Consider the following 19,510-nt stretch of genomic DNA (forward strand, 5'->3'; position numbering starts at 1 on the left):
AATCCAATGAACTGGACTCATGGACTCTTCTTTAGTCCAGTTCCAATGTTTTAACCAAAGTGGGTGTGTGCCCCTGGTTGTATTTAAGATGATTCCAGAAGGCATACGTTTTACATTTTAATAGTTATATACTTCCCTTGTGGCTCAGCTGGTAAAGAATCTGCCTGCAATGCAGGAGTTCGATCCCTGGGTTGGGAAGATCCCATGGAGAAGGGAAAGGATACCCACTCCAGTATTCTGGCCTGGAGAATTTCATGGACTGGATAATCCATGGGGTCGCAAAGAGTCAGACATGACTAAGCAACTTTAACTTCATTCACTTATTTTAGTAAGTATTAGAAATATATAACTAAGATAAAATTACTGATTTAATGGACAGTCTTGCTTGGATGAAGCTACAATAGGTTGATTTTTAAAAGAATATTAAGTAAATAATAGCCATGGCAGCATGTAGTCAATTATAAGGAGAATTGTGAAGATGGGATACAAATCAATTTGTGGGTGGGGGGAGTGCAGCTCTAATTTAACAGACTGTGAAGATTACAGTGGCTTGACAGGAATAGCTTTGCTTATTATTGTTAGTTATTATTAGCTTCTTTATTCTACCAGTGTCTTCTCCTCTGAGACAGATCAGCCTGACTCCTTTACACACACCACTCCATGCTGCTCTTCTTGTTCTAACTCTGGCTTAGCAGTCCTTTTCCACCCTCTGCTCTGATTCAAGCACGAGTTACACATGGTCTCGTCTGAGATAAAGGAACCTCCGTTACCTTTCCTCCAGCCTCGGAAAGCAGCCTTATTACACCTCTATTCCTGTACTTGGTACTTTGTGGGGATTAAGGATTGTGTGCCTCTCTCCCCTTCTTTTCAAGGGCTCCTCAAGGGCAGGAACCATGCCTTATTCATCTTTGCATCCCCAGCACTGACCACAGTGGTTGGCATAAGGAAGGCACTCAATTGTTTAAGCAATCAGCTCTTACTACAGGCTGCAAAATCAAACCAATCTTTCTTCTTATTGACCCATAACAGGCTACCCGTCTGATGCACAGGGGCAGTCATGAAGAACTTTGTAGCTATTGTAGCTATTCTGTTTTACTGAAGAAAGCCATGACTATTAACTATTTCTTTGACTGTCAAATGTGGGAAAGGAAAAAGGGACCATATTGAAGAAAGAGTAGCATGTCTTTAGGCTCTAGAATGTGGGGAAGCTTCTTTTTGTTGGAACTGGTTACCTGGTTTGAACTTGTAATTTTAATTGGGACAAAACCCTGGAAAAAAATATCTCCTGTATGCAAATGACTCCATCTGTGATCCTGTTAAACATTCGTTCGTTCAGCAGAGCCTTTGCCAAACTGCCACATTATCTCTTCTTCATGACAATTAACATTTGATCCAGCAACTGAGGAATGGGGACATAAACATAGACCATGGACTCGTTTTAAATGAACTGAATATTAAATAAAGCACAAACCCACAAGTTCATTAAGGTCCTGAAGAACTTGCCAGGAACTGCTATTCCCTTCAGTGTGATGAATCACTAGACTATGAGCTTCCCATCAGGACAGCGGGAAAAAAGTGCAGAGAAATTGAAGAGATGTGAGTTCTAGCTCTAATTTTGCTTTTGGGTCCAGCTTTGGGCTAGGCAGCAAATTTACTTAGATTTTAGTATCTTCTTCTGTAAATTAGAGTTTTGACTAGGCTCTCCAAAAGTCCTTCTAATAAACTGCCTTTAATCTATTCATCCACTTGATAAATAGTTATTGAGTGTCTATTGTGTGCTAGGCACTGTTTTGGGTCTTTGTGGACTTTTGAAGTGGCTCTTCGGTAAAGAATCCACCTGCAATGCATGAGATGAGGGTAGCCTCGGGTTCAGTCTCTAGGTTGGGAAGATCTCCTGGAAGAGGAAATGGCAACCCACTTCAGTATTCTTGCCTGGGAAATCCCATGGACAGAGGAGCCTTGCAAGTTAAAGTCCATGGGATCTCAAGAGTCAGATACGACTTAGTGACTAAACAGCAACAGGTCCTAGTTAACAAGATTCTTTGTTCCATTGAAACTTTAGTCTGGCAATGGAGGTAAGCATTATACAACTGATTATGTATATGAGAATTCAAATGTGCTTATATTAAGTGTGATGGGGAAGGGCTGGGTAGTGTGAGTATATATACTTGGATCAGAGCAGGCTTCCCTAAGGAAGTGATATTTGATAACTGATATCTGAAGGGTAAGTAGGGTGGCTCAGGGGAAGAACTGGAGGGAGACTGGTCCAAGAACAGGAAAGAAGCCGAATGCTGGAGGAAGTAAGAGTAACCACTGAGAGGCTGGGCAGTCATGTGAGCTGAGGCTGCAGAGGCTGGTTGTGGTCAGTTCACGTAGAGCATCACAGGCCGTGGAAATGTTGGCCTCCTTCAGTGGTAATGGGAAGTCGTCCAGGAGGGCCATCTAAATAGAGGTAAAAGAGTCACAGTAATTCTGATTAAGGGAATTTTCTCTTCTTTGTCCTTACCCCCAAATTATAACAGGCCCTAGTTGGCAAGGTCTTAACTTGGATTCTTCTGGATTAACAATTACAAAAGCAATACTTCTACCTGAGGCTTCTCTAGGGTTCTTGACTACATGAGCTCCACATGGGCTCATGAACCTCTCACACTTACAAATACTTTTTAGCACATTATTGTGATATTTCAGCAAAGAACATACTACAGGAAACTTTTGCAAACCCTCACTAATGGGGTTACCACTCCAGTGCTCTCAGGCAATATCATTTTTTATGAGAACAGCAGCAGACAATGTTTTGAAGGAAGTCAGCACCTAGCCTGTTATTTGGACTCCATAAAGCCCACCTTCCCTATTTCTCCTTTTTTCTTGAAAAGGATCTAATAGCTTCCATTTAAAAGCAGAGGTGAATTTAAATCATGTGCCCCTTTGCAGAAGCAAAGCATTCTAGATTTAACTCCTATTGTAGACCTAAAGGCTGTGTACTCTATTTTAAGACTCAAAAATCAGTCAGTAGATGGGGAAGAAACTGTGGATGTTTGCAGAGATGGGAGGTTGGGTTGGGTTGAAAATCTTTTCAAGTTGTGCTTATGTACACTTTGACCATGTGTCATGCTAACCATGAAGGATGTAGCAGCCACTTAGAACATGGCTATGGCTATGCTTCCCTAGCAATATTCCAGGAGTTTTTTTTTTTTTTTTTTCTACCCTTAACAAAAATATTATGTTATTTTTTTCTGTGTTAAGAAAAATGCAATCCTTTCACAGAGTATTGAACAATGCTGTGCATTGTTGGTATTCTTGATGACTGGTCATAATAAGCCAAAGCAATTTTGGGACCAGAACTTCTCTCTAGGAGAGATTCAGGATTCACAGTCAACATGATCTACCACTACACTGTTACCTTAACATCTGATTTATAGCCAACCAAACAGCTCACATAAAAGAGAACAGAATAAAAATAGGTAATATGAAGTCTAGGCCCTTTATTTCAGAGAAGAGCTATGGAGCTACAGAACTGGGTTACTAACTGATACTGGAGCAAAAAGTCCAGTGTGTCTGATGATATGATTTACTGTGGAGGTCACTCGGTTAGGGATCAGGCAGGAAGGTATACTGAAGATGATGGTACCAAAAAGCTGCATATTCAGATACTGCAGTAAGTGGAGGTAACAGAATTACCAAATTCTGCTGTCTGGGGCCTTATTGAAATAGTCTAGTTCTTGGTATAAGGAAAAAATGGTGTAGTACAGTGTTAGTACAGAGATTTTTGGATTCTGACTTGATCACTTCATTGCTGCCTGGCCCTGTATTACCTGTCTACGCTTGAGTTCCCTTACCTATAAAGTACAGATAGTAACACTTATCTAGGGCCGTGGTGAGCAGTGCCAGGACTTGAGTGAGGTGAATGAGACACCTCCCTTGGGCAAAATGGAAGGGGAGGCCCCAGAAAACCCAGTAAGAGAGATAAATGATGTTTTAAATTGATATTTTCTTAAAAATTCAAATTTAATACAAAAAATGCACAATGAACAAAATAGCAAAAGGGCTATTTTTGTGACTGAATACTCTGACCTTTTTGTCTTTCTGCAGCTTTAATGAAAAGTACAGTCAAACATTCAGCCTTTCTTCTCTACACAATGGTTTGGGCAGTCATTTCTGACTTTTAACATCTTTTGCCATTTAGAGCATCTGAGAATTTTCTAAATCATCCAGTCTTGATACTGACATACAATTTACTTATTGTATTTTACTTCTCCCACTAGATTTTAATGTCTGTGAGGGCATATATTTTTCTAAAAACTTTTATGTTGAAATAATTTTATATTTACAGAAAAACTGCTAAGCTAGTACAGAGAATTCACATATACCGTTCATTTAGCTTCTGCTAAACTTAACATCTTGCACAAAGCTGTGGTACATTTATCAAAACTAGGAAGTTAACATCAGCACCATACTATTAACTAAATTACAGGCATAGACATATTTATGTCATACAAAGTTTTTCTAAAGAAGATATTTGTGATGGTGATAGCTTACGGTGTCAGATTTGAAAGCTCTGGAGAAGATTTAGCTTCAGGACCAGGGACCAGGCTTGGTCACTCAAGAGCTTTCATGTAGCAGAGTTTTACTAAAGTAAGTAAAGGGGCAGAGAAAGCTTCTGACATGGACATCAGAAGGGGCACAGAGAGTGACCCCCTCGTGAGTCTCAGCAAAGCCTTATATACTTTTACCAGACCCATCCCCACAACATACATCTTAAATTAACAGGATTAGAACTAACAATAGAAAGATATTACAGACCCACTCCCACAATATAAGACAGCAAGATTAATTCTTGTGAAGGAGAAACATGTCTTTGAGCAAGATACATTGTTATATTGACCAAGACAAAGCAATGTAGAAAAAAAAGTTGGTCCTTTTCTCCTCCTTGAGAGCCTTGGACCCCTTTCTCCTTCTCGAGGGCCCAGGACCCCTTCCTCCTCAAGGGCCCTGGAACCCTTATCAACCTACCTAGGATGAGCTCTCCCAATGGCTTCTAAAGAAAATTAGCTTCCCTGTGAAACCCACTCAAGGCAAGGCAGAAAGCCCTGTTTTTAATTAATTCTATATCACTGACTGGCAGAAAACAGACAACCCCAAAATGTAAGAAAGCCAGCTTTAAGTGAAAGGCACAATATTTGTAAAATATTCACTAGCTTTCTTCCCCCACCCACCCCGCCCCAAATCATACAATGACTTACTCTTAACCAAGAATTTGTAGAAAGGAAGCAGTTGGGTCCTGTTTTTGCTCTGTTATCACTAGCATTCGGCATCTTACTCATTGAGTGAGTGCTTTATAAACATTTGCTTAAGCCCAGTCTACACAATCAACATACTGTACAAGGAGATGCATACTGGCCCTTGGCAGCTGCTCCCCCAAATGACATGGCAATAATTTCAGAAGTTAATTCTGACTCAGACAAATACGCTTTCAAATTCTGGCTCTACTATGGCAAATCTCTGGAGTTCTCTGAGTTCTGTTTTCTTCATGTAGAAGAATGGAAACAGCCTTCTCACCTTTATTGTCAAGTCCTGAACAAAGTAACTATTTTTTCCCCAAAGCCTAACAGGAGTTCTGACACATAAGAGTCCTTCTTGTCTTTTTCCTCCTGTATCTTATCAGCATGCCACCTACTCTCCTGGTGGTGACCAGAGGTTTCTATCACAATAGATCACTGCTCCCCAAAAGGCAGACATTGATGATGATAGAGCAGTAAAATATTCTTGTTAATGTGTCATTGAGAAGCTGCATCACCTTGGATAGGTTATTAACCAAACTGTGCCTTAGTCTTTTATTGTATGATTAAGATACCTCAAAGAGTTAGGGTGAGGATTAAGCAGGAACAGATACATAAAGTACTTAGGACTCTGCCTGAAGTATACAACTTGTAATAATTGTTATAATTGTTGTTGAATTTGGTGCACAGGACAGGTGATCATAAGTCAGACATGTGAGAGAGAGAAGAGGGAAAATAAAACCTGATTTATTATAAAGAAAATAAAATGCAATGAACAAATATATCAGCAGAGAAATTTTGCCTGGCTCAATAACTATTTTAGAGCTAACCCTAAAGCATCCATGATGTTACCTAAATATTTAGTTAAGCAATAAAGGGAGGGAAGAGGGCACAATTATTAGAGCACATCCAAAAGTTTAGAACATGCTTGTTGGTCACACTTTTTCTGTACAAACTTATCAAGTAACTATTTTAGGTATTACAGAATTCATGCAGACTCTGTCCATGTTCTTTTGCTTTTGTTTTTTATAATTCTTTAAAAATGTGAAAACCATTCCTTGGCCCAATGGCCAATATTTGCTGACCCATGGTAAAATCAATACTATATTTTAGAAAGATTTGAAGAAAGATGTGATGAATATAGGGGCTTCCCAGGTGGTGTTAGTGGTAAAGAACTAGCCTGCCAATGCAGGAGACATAAGAGATGTGGATTCGATTCTTGGGTTGGGGAGATCTCCAGAAGAAGGACATGGCAACCCACTCCAGTATTCTTGCCTGGAGAGCCTCATGGACAGAGGAGCCTGGTGGGCTAGAGTTCAGGGGGTTGCACAGACTCAGACACAGCTTAGCGACTTAGCATGCATGCATGCATGTGACGAATATAATGGAAAGGCAGCTGCCAACAGATTCAGGCTTACATACTACCAGTTTCAAGACCAAGATAAAAGGAGATAAAGCTTGTTTCTCAGTAGCCCCAGCAAAACTCCCCAGGTTGCCTCCTCTCTTTGGATTAGGCAACTTGCTCATCCCTGAACCAATCAGTGTCAGCGCGGATGCAGTGCTCAGGTCAGGATGGAGTCATGTACCCTACCAGGAAGTAAGAGGTGGAGTCAGACACCCAAGACCATGGACTGAGAGAGGAAGGGAGGTGTTCCCCAGGGGAAAACTGAGATCCAAGAGAAGGGAAGATGGGTGCTGGGCAAGAAACTTGTTTTTGCTCCTATATGACTATTAAACTCGGAAGGACTATATACTCAGTATCTATCTTATGGACCCAGCAAGGTCCCCTGTATACAACAGACACCAGTAAGTTTGTATTAAATAAATGAATGCAGTAGATGTGGAGCCATCATGTAAAGGAAATTTCCATTCCTGCTACAACTAGGACAGAGTGCTGGGGCGTCCCACACATCCTCAGTGTTAGAGCCAGAGGCTGGCCTGGTGGGGAAACAGTCTTCTTTCCTTCCCCAGCAGGGAACACAGAGTGGCCTCAGTGAGATTGTGCATACTGCACAATCTGATCCTTTGTGATCAGATTCTATCTGTATACAAAGGAGTGGGTGAAAATGAAGATGAAAACAAATGGGGAATGTGTGGGGACAGGATTCTGCCCTAACATTTCCTTTCACTTTGGCCAGCAAGTGGGAAATGCATCAGATAGGTTACAGAACCACCTAGTGGTCAGAGAGCAGCAGCATCAGCAGTGGAGACCTCAGATGCTGTATGCTAGATCATAAGCACTGTCAACTGGGCCTGGTGGAGCAGGAACCCTGGTCACTGAAGGGTCCCCTGAGGTGCCCTTCCTGGCTTCCACCTTTCTCCAACTTTTAAGGATGCTGCTGAGAGCAGAAATTTGGAATATAATGAGTCAGTTATATTGGCTTTTCATTTCTGTTTTTGTCGTGGAGGTATTGGGAAAGGAGAGGTGTTGAAATGAGCAAGAAGACTGCAAAGTTGAGTGAAAATACCAGTGCCGCAAGCTCTCCTCATTCCCAGTAATCTGTGGGGGTGGAGGTCACACGAGGAATTTTTCATGTCTACCTTATACACTTCTGTACTGTTCTAACTGATTTATAGTGTGTATTTGGGCTTCCTGGTGGCTCAGATGGTAAAGAATCTGCTTGCCAATGCAAGAGACACAGGTTCGATCCCTCGGTTGGGAAGATCCCCGGGAGTAGGAAATGGCAACCCACCACAGTATTCTTGCTTGAAAAATCCAATGGACAGAGGAGCCTGGTGGGTTACAGTGCATACTGTTGCAGAGTCAGACATGAGTGATCGACTGAGCACGTCAGTTCTTCAGGGAGGTTTTCCCTCGTGTTCTAAGAACAGAGTGTGGTCGACCTGCACTGATCTATTTATGAATCTCCATACGTGGCTTTTTTTTTTTTTCCCCAGAAATACAGCTGTCATTACGGGCATTCACAGTGGCTTCGGCACTAACTGGAGCTAACTTATTCAACTGGGAAGTTAATGCTTGGGTGTCCTTAACCCGGGCACGCCAGTCTCCCCAGAGAGTCTTGCTTCTGGCAGTGTGAGGCTCTAAGCTCCTACTTCCTGTCCACTGAGGTGTCTGGACAAAGTAAGGCTGGCAGTTAAAGGGGAGATGATCTTGTATATTGCAGTCAAAATTAAAAATGCAGTTGGGTGAATTATGATGCTCCATCTGAAGAGTTCTCAAGGTTTAGGTCATAATGTATGTAGAATTAGGGTTACTGATAGTTAAATCTATGATATTTAGGAAAATATCATCAAAGTAGTATTTGAGAAGGTTAACTTGAGGACACTGAAACATGTCGGTAGGTGTCCAACATGCTACTGGAGATCAGTGGAGAAATAACTCCAGAAAGAATGAAGAGATGGAGCCCAAACAAAAACAACACCTAGTTGTGGATGTGACTGGTGATAGAAGTAAAGCCCGATGCTATAAAGAGCAATACTGCATAGGAACCTGGAACGTTAGGTCCATGAATCAAGGCAAACTGGAAATGGTCAAACAGGAGATAGCAAGAGTGAACATCGAATTTTAGGGATCAATGAACTAAAATGGACTGGAATGGGTGAATTTAACTCAGATGACCATTATATCTACTACTGTGAGCAGGGATCCCTTAGAAGAAACGGAGTAGCCATCATAGTCAACAAAAGAGTCCGAAATGCAGTACTTGGATGCAGTCTCAAAAATGACAGAATGATCTCTGTTTGTTTCCAAGGCAAACCATTCAATATCACAGTAATCCAAGTCTATGCCAAGACCAGTAATGCTGAAGAAGCTGAAGTTGAAAGGTTCTGTGAAGATCTACAAGACTTTCTAGAACTAACACTCCAGAAAGATGTCCTTTTCATTATAGGGGACTGGAATGCAAAAGTAGGAAGTCAAGAGATACCTTGAGTAGCAGGCAAATTTGGCCTTGGAGTACAAAATAAAGCAGGTCAAAGGTTAACAGAGTTTTGCCAAGAGAATGCACTGGCCATAGCAAACACCCTCTTACAGCAACATAAGAGACAACTCTACAAAAGGACATCACTAGATGGTCAATATCGAAATCAGATTGATTATATTCTTTGCAGTCAAATATGGAGAAGCTCTATACAGTCAGCAAAAACAACACTGGGAAGTGACTGGCTCAGCTCATGAACTCCTTATTGCCAAATTCTGATTTAAAATGAAAACAGTAGGGAAACCACTAGACCATTCAGGTATGACCTAAATTAAATTCCTTATGATTATACAGTGGAAGTGACAAATAGATTCAAGGGATTAGATCTGATAGACAGAGTACCTGAAGAACTATAGATGGAGTTTCATGACATTGTACAGGAGGCAGTGATCAAGACCATCCCCAAGAAAAAGAAATGCGAAAAAGCAAAATGGTTGTTTGACAAGGCCTTACAAATAGCTGAGAAAAGAAGAGAAGCTAAAGACAAAGGAGAAAAGAAAAGATAAACCTATTTGAATGCAGAGTTCCAAAGAATAGCAAGGAGAGATAAGAAAGCCTGCCTCAGTGATCAGTGCAAAGCAATAGAGGAAAACAATAGAATGAGAAAGACAAGAGATTTATTTAAGAAAATTAGAGATACCAAGGGAACATTTCATGCAAAGATGGGCAAAATAAAGGACAAAAATGGTATGGACCTAACAGAAGCAGAAGATATTAAGAAGAGGTGGCAAGAATACACAGAACTATTCAAAAAAGATCTTGATGACCCAGATAACCGTGATGGTGTGATCACTCACCCAGAGCCAGACACCTTGGAATGCGAAGTCAAGTGTGCCTTAGGAAGCATCACTATGAACAAAGCTAGTGGAGGTGATGGAATTCCAGTTGAGATATTTCAAACCCTAAAAGATGATGCTGTGAAAGTGCTGCACTCAATATGCCAGCAAATTTGGAAAACTCAGCAGTGGCCACAGGACTGGAAAAGGTCAGTTTCCATTTCAATGCCAAAGAAAGGCAATGCCAAGGAATGCTCAAACTACCGCACAATTGCACTCATCTCACATGCTAGTAAAGTAATGGTCAAAATTCTCCAAGCCAAGCTTCAACAGTAAGTGAACCGTGAACTTCCAGATGTTCAACTGGATTTAGAAAAGGCAGAGGAACCAGAGATCAAATTGCCAACATCTGTTGGATCATTGAAAAAGCAAGAGAGTTCCAGAAAAACATCTACTTCTGCTTTATTGACTATGCCAAAGCCTTTGACTGTGTGGATCACAACAAACTGTGGAGAATTCTTAAAGAAATGGGAATACCAGATCACCTGACCTGCCTCTTGAGAAATGTGTATGCAGGCCAAGAAGCAGCAGTTAGAACTGGATGTGAAACAACAGACTGGTTCCAAATAGGAAAAGGAGCACGTCAAGGCTGTATATTGTCATCCTGCTTATTTAACTTATATGCAGAGTACATCATGAGAAACACTGGGCTGGATGAAGCAGAAGCTGGAATCAAGATTGCCAGGAGAAATATCAATCACCTCAGATATGCAGATGACACCACCCTTATGGCAGAAAGCGAAGAGGAACTCAAAAGCCTCTTGATGAAAGTGAAAGAGGAGAGTGAAAAATGTGCCTTAAAACTCAACATTCAGAAAACTAAGATTATGGCATCTGGTCCCATCACTTCATGGGAAATAGATGGGGAAACAATGGAAACAGTGAGAGACTTTATTTTGGGGAGCTCCAAAATCACTGCAGATGGTGACTGCAGCCATGAAATTAAAAGACGCTTGCTCCTTGGAAGAAAAGCTATGACTAACCTAGACAGCATATTAAAAAGCAGAGACGTTACTTTGCCAACAAAAGTCTGTCTAGTCAAAGCTATAGTACTCATGTATGTGACTAGTAGTCATGGATGAGAGCTGGACTATAAAGAAAGCTGAGTGCCGAAGAATTGATACTTTTGAACTGTGGTGTTGGAGACTATTCTTTAGAGTCCCCTGGAGAGCAAGGAGATCCAACCAGTTCATCCTAAAGGAAATCAGTCCTGAATATTCATTGGAAGGACTGATGCTGAAGCTGAAACTTCAACACTTAGGCCACCTGATGCGAAGAACTGAAAAGGGTCATTTGAAAAGACCCTGATGCTGGGAAAAATTGAAGGCAGGAGGAGAAGGGAATGACAGAGGATGAGATGTTGGATGGCATCACCGACTTGATGGACATGAGTCTGAGTAAGCTCAGGAGTTGGTGATGTACAGGGAAGTCTGTCGTGCTGCCCCCCATGAGGTCACAAAGAGTTAGACACGACTGAGTGACTGAACTGAACTCAATTTAGGACAAGTGGATTGGAGAGGAAGAGACACTGTCTTCCAAGATGCCAACTAGGAAAATGCTGTAGTAATCTGGGAATAATTGCTATGCTTATTGCCATGGCAGTTTCTTTCCTAACATCAAGTTCTCAGTGTGCTTGTTACAGTGCCTGGCAAGGCAGAGATGACTAATAATCCCTGGCTGAGTAAATGCCTGTGTAAACCTGGAAGATTAATTATAGTATTGTAAAGAAAGGGAACACAGAAGAGGCAAAAAAGAATGCCGAAGCCTTACCTAGTAGAGATGTGTAAGAAGCTGGGGAGAAAGGAGAGCAAATGATGACCGCAGTCTTGATCTTTACTGGTGTGACTGTGAGAGACAGAGAGAGAAAGAAGGAAGAGACCAACTGAGAGAGAGAGAACAAAAACTGTGGACTGTGGAGAGGTAGCCTGTCAAAGTGGAGGGAGGGAGAAGAGGAGTACTATTCAATGCATGTATGCTGAGTTTGCGTCAACAACGGGACATCTTAAAGAGATGTGGAGAAGAATGTGAGCATGGGTAAGAGGTTAGCATCTGGAATAAAGATCTGGGTTATCATGCAGGCAAGAGTTGAATCTATAAAAGCAAGTGAACTGCCATGGAGGGCAGGATATAAAGAGAGAAAATTGAGTTCTGAGAATTAAGTTCTGAGGAATGTCCCTTCTTTCAGAAAGTGCTGGCAACGCTGGAGAAACTTGCAGATAAGCTTCTCCAACTGCCAACTGAATCCTTATTTACTAAAGGCCTGCTGAAATTACTTGACATTTTAAATGCAGACTACAGAGAGTGTCATTCAGAATCAGATATGCCGTGGAAAAATCCTTCTGAGATATATACGGAGGGAAAAAAAAAAGATTCCCATTTCTCAGTTGTTCTCTGTTTTAAAATTGTCAAAAGCCACAAAAATCAAGGTGCTTCAGTTCAGCAGTTAGAGCTGAGGTTTGCTCTCATTCTAGCTCCTGGAGTGTACTTCCCCCCTTCTATTTTTGCTTTGTCTCTACTTTGTAAAGAGGTTGTTTAAGCCTGTGCATCAAACTCTCAGAGCAACCTAGCCACTGAGGGAAAATCAAAAAGGAAGTATAGTGCATTTATACCAGCTTTGCTGGGAGCCAGTGGGAGGAGAAACCAAAGGATGCTGTCCAGATCAGTGACCCCTGCGCACTGGAAAAGTTAACTGGCAAACAGCACAGGAACATAATGGGAGGACCATGAGTGGCTCAGGCAGCTTTTTTAGGATGAAAGGAGCACACCTTTGGCCGTGACCATTTTTCACTTTCTTGCTCCCCAGAGGCCCTCTTCTTATACCTGAACAAAAACAGTTCCTTTCCAGATGTAATCAAACATGTAGCGACAAGCGGGAGACGGGCTGGGGAGCAACGGTGCAGTCTCTGCCTTGGGTAATGCTGAGGCACCAGATAGCTTGTTGGAGGACATGTTGAAATAAATGTATGTAGCTTTTATTGAGGTAACCGTTTTTCTATCAAGGACACGTGTTTGTGTGTGTGCAGGCAAGTGGGCATATATGTGTTGCTAGCATCAATTTGGGTAGGTAAATGGAAACACGTGATTATTCCACAGTACTGCAAGGATGATGGAAACAATATGCTTTTCAAATAAGCAGATATCGCATGGAAGCAGGACCCAGGTGCTTCCTTTCTGAAGGAAACTCCCAACAACACACCGAGATCCACTATTAACAATGAACACATATCAACAGAAAAGCCCAGAGATTCTCAAATCAAATTCTTTAAGGCTTATAATACTGTAGATTCAGCTTTAAGGGGGAGAAATTAAAAAGCAATCATTTTAATTATTATGTTTATGTCAAGTTAAGCTAACTGCTACAGTAATATCACTTGGCTTAGTCTACTGTAATTAATTCAGTGAATGTACAAAGAAAACAAATTAGAACTATTTATAGCACTGAAGCTGAGTGGAAATGAGATATTGCCCAAGGGCTATTACAATAAATATAGGTTGTTGACACTCCTTCAAACTATGCTTTAGGACTTTCAGCCATTTATGTTATTCTTCAATGGTATAAACCTCCATGAAATAAAGAAAATTCCAATAGTGGATCTCATCAATCTTATTTTCAGATGTGCATGTCACGTTGAGTAACCAGGCACTTGTTTTATTTGAGCCAAATTAAATAAATCTCATTAAGGAAATGTTACTAGTATGCAAACACTGAATGCATTAAAAAAAAAAAAAGCTGTCTCTGCAATTAGATACAAATATTACATGACTTTATGAGTTAGTCCCACAGAGTGAAAATCATGGTCAAGTTTCCTCTCATTTAACTGGCATAGATTCTCCCCAGGTTTAGTTAATAGTGAATTATATGTAAATGAAAAGAAATACAGGCCTGTAACAAAAGGAGAACGTATGTATTAGAGACGATTGTTTCTTCTTTTTGGACTGCAAGGAGATCAAACCTGTTAATCCTAAAGGAAATCAGTCCTGAATATTCATTGGAAGGACTGATGCTGAAGCTGAAACTCCAATACTTTGGCCACCTGATGCGAAGAACTGACTCATCTGAAAAGACCCTGTTGGTGGCAAAGATTGAAGGCAGGAGGAGAAGGGGACAACAAAGGATAAGATGGTGGGATGGCATCACTGACTCAGTGGACATGAGTTTGAGCAAGGTCCGGGAGTTGGTGATGAACAGGGAAGCCTGGTGTGCTGTAGTCCATGGGGTTGCAGACTCGGACATGACTGAGTGAACTGAACTGATGGATCCTTTTCAAATGTTACCATGTTTTCAAGTTCTCATAACTGCTTTTTAAGTCAAATCACAAATACAGCTATATTCAGCTGTATAAGAATTGGGCAAATACTTTGAATTTTTTAAATAATCTAAAATGATGATAGCAACACCTATCTCACTGGATTGTTGTAATCTTTAAATGAGATACGCATGTGACACATCTGTTGTGGCACTTGGCCAAGTACATTTTAGTTGATTTCACTATGCAAAGCATCTTAAAATTCATCTTTGAAGCCAAATACACAAACAGTGGCTATGCTTTTGTCAACTTGTTTTATCTTGAAGTTAATCAGATTTATCACCTAATAAAATGCATCATTTAACTGAGAATTCACATAATTAACGTGCATGTTTTTCTTAATAAAGTACATGAGGTGCCAGAGCTGTGATGCCAAGTCTCTCCCTTGCATGAGTTTACTTCCACTTTGTCTTTATCTTCTCAAGTTTGCCTTGACTTAGAATTTCACTAGCTTGTGAGCTCCCTGAAAGCAGAAGCAGATGCTTCCATCTGTATTCTCTCACAGAATCCACCATGTGGTAGCCACTCAGTGAACACTGACTGAACACTTGACTTGTTGCCAGGAAACTAGAAGATTCATCAGTTAAAATAATTTACGTTGGCTGTGAGATCCCCACTATGTTTGGTCAATAAAAGTACTCTGAGTTCTCTGGGATGTTAATTCTTTTTTCTTAATACTACTCTTGAGCATCTCTTAATTCCACTCTTGAGCATCTCTTAAACAAAAATGGGAAGGGAGATAAAAAGAGAAAAATAGAGAAAAATTAAAGGGAAACAAGGAGATAGCAAATAGGAGGAGAGGAGAAAAATGAATCAATGAACTTCACTTTTTACCTTTCACCAAATACCTTTCAGTACTACATGCTTTTTTTAAGTCAATTTATCTTTTTAGAATTGAAGTATAGTTTACTTACAGTGGTACATTGTCAATTTATCTTTTACAATTAGAAAGAAAAATGGATAGTTTTTTATCTCTATTTTAAACTATTTCAGTTAAAATGGTACCGTTAGGTAGTTAGAACAGGAAAAAGGAGTACAAAATGGTGGTACTAAAAGACAAAGGGAAAAGCCCACAAAAAGGGAACAAAGGAAAAATCCACAGATGGGAGTGAGAACCTCAGATGAAACAAACATGCCCCCTTCCTGGCTAGCCCTAATTTCAATAGGGCAGGCTCGGGGGAGGAGACAAAACATAAAAAGAGGGAGCCAAACAGTTGAGGCCTCTTTCGAAGGTTGGCCCGCCCTCATGCCTCAAGGGTGTACTATCCTTTGTTTGCCGAATGAATAAAAGTCTGAGCTGAAACACTGGTCCACAGTTTCAAATCTTTGTTGTGGTGAGACAGAATCGAGGAAATTACACACTCTCCCGACAGAAACATAAATTGAGACCTGATTTGCGAATTATAGCTATTATCCACGTTTTGGAGGTTCCTGGAAGTTTTGAAGTTGCAGAGTAGAAAGGAAGGAACATGTGTTTTAAATTAGACATATTTGGCCCTACACGTACCTTGTCTGACTTAATCCCTTTGAGCTTCCATTTTATCATCTTTAAAGTAAGACTTCCCTATCAGAATTATATAAGGGTCAAGAGTACAAATTCTGGAGTTAGGCTCAAATGATAACGCCAGCATCTGCTAACAAGGTAAACTTGTGTGAACGTCATTTTCCTCATAAATATAATATAGGTATGAATAATATCTACCTCATCAGGCTATGAGGAGGAATAAATGAGATAATCAGGAAGAATTTCACTCTGCATTATTAGTCGACTTGCATGATCAAAAATTATACTCAACATTATTATAATTTTGTCAATACAAATTTGGTAGAAATTTGTTTTCCCTGTTGGTATTTATACAGCTATACACACACACGCACACACACACACACACACATATATACATGGTGTATATATGTGTGTGTATATATATATATATAAAATATCCTTGCTTTTTGACTCACAAAGCATATGTACGTGTATATACATATATATACACATATATGTAATATCCTTGCCTCGACCCATAAAACCTCAATATTTATTATCCAGTCCTTTACAGAATAAGTAGTTTACTGACCTCTGCTTAGAAGATAGGAAATCATACCATCCCAAGGTACTGCTTCTGCTAAGTCACATGTTTTCTATTAATGAAATCAATTTCATGTAGTTAAGAGCAGAGAGACATAAGGCTAGAGGAAATAGTGAAAGGTAGACAAATTTTAAAGAGAGTTTTTTTCCCTTAATGGGAAAAAAAGAGGTGCTTTCCCCACTTCTATTCTTTTTAGGTCTAAGTTAGAAGAATGCCTTACCGGTACCTTTCCTGGACACCTAGTAAATAAATGCTGATGGAACAACTGATGATACGTCCGGGAAAAAACAAAGTCAGATCCCGACTTCATATACCAGGTGGATAAAAAAATACTTTTATGTGAAAAGCAAAATGTAAAAATCCTTAACAGAAAATACTGAAGGTGCTTTCTGGCTTTGGGATAAGACAGACACAAACCATCAAGAAGATGGAGCACTTAAACCTTACATAGTCCTAGGAAAACACTTGCACACATGTATGCAAGGAGACACACAAGATTGTTCACAGACCATTATAAAAGCAGGCAATTGGACACAAACTTAATGTCATAAGTAGTAAAGGTATCAATACATAGTGATATATTAATGGACTATTATATGCAAGTAAATAGAGCTTCACAAAGTATTCACATAACTGAAATCTCACAAACTTGCACGTGAAAAAAGCAAATTCTAGAAGAGTAACACAGTATGATGTCATTTATATAAGTCAAAAACACACTAAATAATACTACATTATTTAAGAATAGATACACATGTAGTAAAAATATAAAGGAATCCTGAGAATAAGCTGAAAATACAGCATATCAGTAACTTCTGGAAAGACATAGGCTACAAATTAGAATATTCATAGAGCATTTTAACTATACTTCATGTTTTTACATTTCAATCTAGAGGCAGAATACAAAGCTATTTATTATATTTTTAAAATCTTACTGCATATATTATGGATCTTATATCTTACTGCATTACAGTAAGTATAAAAATCAAATTAGAGAACCCCCAAAACCTCTTTTCCTTTATAGGCATTACCTTATTTGAGAGCCATGCTGGTTTTCCCTGTACTTCTCATGTGGCTTTCCTGAAGAGTAGCATAGCTTTTAGTTTGTCCAAGACATTTTAGTTATTGAACTAAGGAAATGGTTATAGGACTCTTTGAGAAGAGTCATGTAATACCCCGGAGACCACTGGTAGTACAGATGAAAGTCCTTGGTACCTTGGAGTGAATTAGGTTATTTTTGTAAGATTGAAAGGTGCACTGATGAACAAAGGAAAAAAAAAAAAGGAATAACTGTACTGATAAAATATCAAACTCTAGCCTACGGATGATGTGTCCGCTTAATATTTTTGATTGCAACTAAATTAGAAAGACAATATTTAACAGCCAAGGTTACATTAGTTATTGAAGCAAAATCGTATTTTCTTTCTAAGGTATAGTTAAAACTTTCAAGCAATTCAAGAGGTCTGGAAAAGAGCAACTAGTCATCAATTCTATCACTTAGTGAAACATTTGTGCCAGGTGACAAATGTGTGTCTGAGGGTGTGTGTGTGTGTGTGTGCGCACTGTATTTTTTTACAAAGAAGATATCATCCCATATATACTTCCACAAAGCCTGAGGAAATTAGAACATCGATAGGGAATACTTTCATATATATACATACATACATATGTAAATATATTCTTATGGAATATGATTGAAATTTTATTACTTCAAAATTATATGTACATTTATTGTTATATATAACATATATACAATACATATTACATGCTGTATATAAGTTAAATATCCAGAATTGAAATGTGTTAAAGAATCTAATACAACTTTAAAGAGAGAAAACTAAAGTTCAAAAATGACTTAATCAAGGTCTAGTTATTAGCAAGGCTAGTGCTAATAAGATATATATTTTTCATTCTTAGTTCTCAGTTCAAAATTGTGCAAGAAACATGTCCTTCTTAGCTACAGGAAAAGAAGCAAATATGGGTCACTGTTATTTACTTGTTATCAGATATATGAAATATGAAATGTCCCTATCTGGGCTACTCAATGAAAGAAAGATGTGAAGAATTTGGAAGGGACTTAGAGAAGAGTTGGAAGGGCAATCAGAAACTCAGTTGTGAGGAAAAGCATTAAGGCAGAGAATATTCAGCTTGTAAGGAGGAAGCCAAAGGATTTTGTTCATAATAGCAACTTGTTATCTTGGAACTACACTCCACGGGATAAGCTCACTGAATAAGGGTGGGAAACATTCCCCAGTCATTGAACCAAGAAGACTTCAAAGTAAGGGCCTATTCTTTCCACAACCCTTGCAAAAATATATCCAAAATATTTTCCCCATCACTTCGAGATGAAATAATTGGTTCACTTATGTTTTTTTGTTGTTGTTAAAGAATTGAGAAAAGGCAACATAAAAATTCGATAAGCACAAAATGCTACAGATACATCTTATTTCTATATTAGAGTCAATTAAAGTTTGAACAGACATAAACTGAAGACTGGAAGGGATACCAACATAGAGACAGAATGGCAAGCATAGAAGCCATACCCTGGCATTAACTGTAATGTTCCTCTGTAAAATGCTGATACAATTGCCTACTTTCTATGGCTTTTTAACTGTTTAGATTCATAGGTTCTACTCTGAATCATAATATTATAATTGCCAATGTGGAAGAAAGGGTTTTTCAAGCAGGACTAGCAGCCAGAGCATGCTCAGTCTGGGGAGCAGGTAAGAAATTAAGCCAGTTAGAGCGGTCTCTCTTCCACGGATACTCTTTCAGATCTTGACCAGGGACCACAGCTCCCCTGCTCTAGTCCTAGAGGGTGGTGGTATGGCAGGGCATGTGTGCTCATTCGTGTCCAACTCTTTGCAACCCCATAGACTGCAGCCCACCAGGCTCCTCTGTCCATGGGATTTCCTAGGCAAGAATACTGGCGAGGGTCGCCATTTCCTACTCCAGTGGATCTTTCTGACCCAGGGATCAAACCCGTGTCTCTTGTGTTTCCTGCACTGGCAGGTGGATTCTTTACCACTGGTGCCACCTTAAAGGGTGGTGACCTGATCC

This window comes from Bison bison, unplaced genomic scaffold (assembly GCF_000754665.1).
Source record: "Bison bison bison isolate TAMUID 2011002044 unplaced genomic scaffold, Bison_UMD1.0 scf7180017864291, whole genome shotgun sequence".
Classification (NCBI taxonomy): Eukaryota; Metazoa; Chordata; class Mammalia; order Artiodactyla; family Bovidae; genus Bison; species Bison bison.